The sequence below is a fragment of the Tupaia chinensis genome, unplaced genomic scaffold, assembly GCF_000334495.1.
Source record: "Tupaia chinensis unplaced genomic scaffold, TupChi_1.0 Scaffold147003_1, whole genome shotgun sequence".
Taxonomy (NCBI): Eukaryota; Metazoa; Chordata; class Mammalia; order Scandentia; family Tupaiidae; genus Tupaia; species Tupaia belangeri.
In genome coordinates, this window is record NW_006206856.1 from 1,572,611 (window position 1) to 1,574,748 (window position 2,138).

The window sequence follows — 2,138 nt, forward strand, 5'->3', positions numbered from 1 at the left end:
CCCCCCCCTCTCCTCACAGACAGGCGGCCCCCCCAAACATGGGGCCCCCAGCCACTGCCAATCTAATGGAGGTGGCACAGGGGGCAGAAGACCTGCCCAATCAGGAAGCGGAGGCACTGATTGGGGTTTAAGCAGGTTGTTCATGGCAGAACCTGGGCTGTCCCTGTGATGTTGGCAGAGTTGATTTTGTGTTTCCTGACAAAGAAATGAGCGAGATGGGGTGGGGTATCCCTAGCTGCTCCTCTTTTGTGGGTAGGGATAGAAGACAGTGGGATCTGGAGCGATTAGGGAGGCTTTTGCTCTGAGCAAAACTGACATTTAAAAACCATTTTACAGAGACGTTTCTCTAAATTTAATTTCTGAAAGCACAAGATCCTGCTATTCCATAGCTAAAATCAACAAAAACGAAACCAAACCAAGACCCCCAAATCGAGACACCACCCAACTACAGAACTTAAGCTTAATGGATCTGTTTTCCTGTATTTGGTTTATTATTGTTATAATTTATTTTTTAGGTGTTTTGTTGTTTTGTTTTGTTTTGTTTGCTATAGGGCCTGTGTGCTTGCCTGGGAAAGAGAGGGGGCAGAGTGAGAAATCACCACTACTACCCCCTACCCCCCCTCATACCCGTCTCGGGGGTGCAGATGGTCATGCTGCAATCCCTTCTCCATTCTACTCCGGAATTTTGGACATGCATATACATTATGTCTGGGATTCAAAGCATGCAGTTGGCTATATGAGATCCAGGGCCTTAACTACCACGCCATCTGCTGGCTCCTTTTTTTTTTTTTTCCTCTCCTTAATTCAGCCCCATTAAATGTTTGGCTGACGGGCAAGAGAACAACTAAGAGTAAATAAAAAGTTTCCCCTGAACAGTGTTGAACAATTTCCTGCGTGTGTTGTTTTTCAGAAGAATGTCAGTGTCTAAGTTAATTAGCCTGAACATTTCTAATGTAAAGGAACCAATTCTACGTGGAGTCACAGTGACGGGATTAAACGTATCCGTTTGTTGTGTCTGGTTGGTCTGACTCTCTAGGTTCAAATGAGACTCTCCACTTGCCAGCTCCCGCCGCCAAACTCCAGTTTCTGAGTTTACTGAACCCAGCTCTGGTTAGCAGGTGCGGTAAGAAACCTCATGGTCAGATCCTCATCAAGTCGATTTGCTGAAGAGAGGTGATGGAGGCTCCTGAATCTTCCAGAACATCGGGATCAGGCCAGTTGCAGGTTGGGAACATGCTCACAGTAAGGCGGGGTAGAAGAAAGATCCATGCAGAAAGTGGGGCGGAACGTCTTCTGGTGGCCGGGGCCCCGGGCTGCCTCCTTCTTTTAACAGTGTATAATAGCCTCTCAGGGTGAAGGCTTCATCGCACGCCTTCGTTTTACAAACGGCACAGAGCAGAGGCGTTTTTTCGCAAGATCACACATTGAATCCCGGAGGAGAACCGAACCAAGGCGAACACGCGCAACGGTTTTAATGCCGAGTGACTCGTCTTTTAAACTGACCCTTGTCTTCTGCGCGTTCGGAGGGGCGAACCATTTAAAGAGTTCCCGAGGGGAGAATAACTGTTTCTCTATACGGTCTAGGGCGGATACCCGGCTCCCGGCGCTTTAAGGCTACACACAGTGACACACCTGCCCTCCGCTTCCGGAATACTTAAGGCCTTCGCTTCATTGGTAAAACCTGGCCGCGCCCTCAAGGCATCTTGGGAAGTGTAGTTCCTCCTGTGTCGAGACATATGGGCGTGGTCTGCTTGGAACTGCATTTCCCAGAAGGCTGCGCTCGGCGTTACGTTAGAGCAGCGACGGGCCGGGGCGGGGGCGAACTCCTCGGGCTGGGGTTTTTAAGTTCTCGGGAGGAATGAGTGGCCACGGACAGAGGCCTCTAGCTGTGCGGTCTGTGGGTTTTCTGGTCTGGTGGAGCCGGGCTCTGAGCCGTGGTTCCAGCTATAAGCCCTGGGGCAAAAAAATTGAAGGGCGTCTCCTTTAATTGCAGTGGGCCGGGCGCAGCGACGCGATCCGCGTTACTATTGGCGGCGGTTGGGGGCGCGGAAACTGAACAGGCTGCAACGGCCGCTGCCGCTGCTTAGGGCTCCCGCGGCGCCCCCCGCGCCCCCCGACCTGCCACGGGCGGCTCCCGG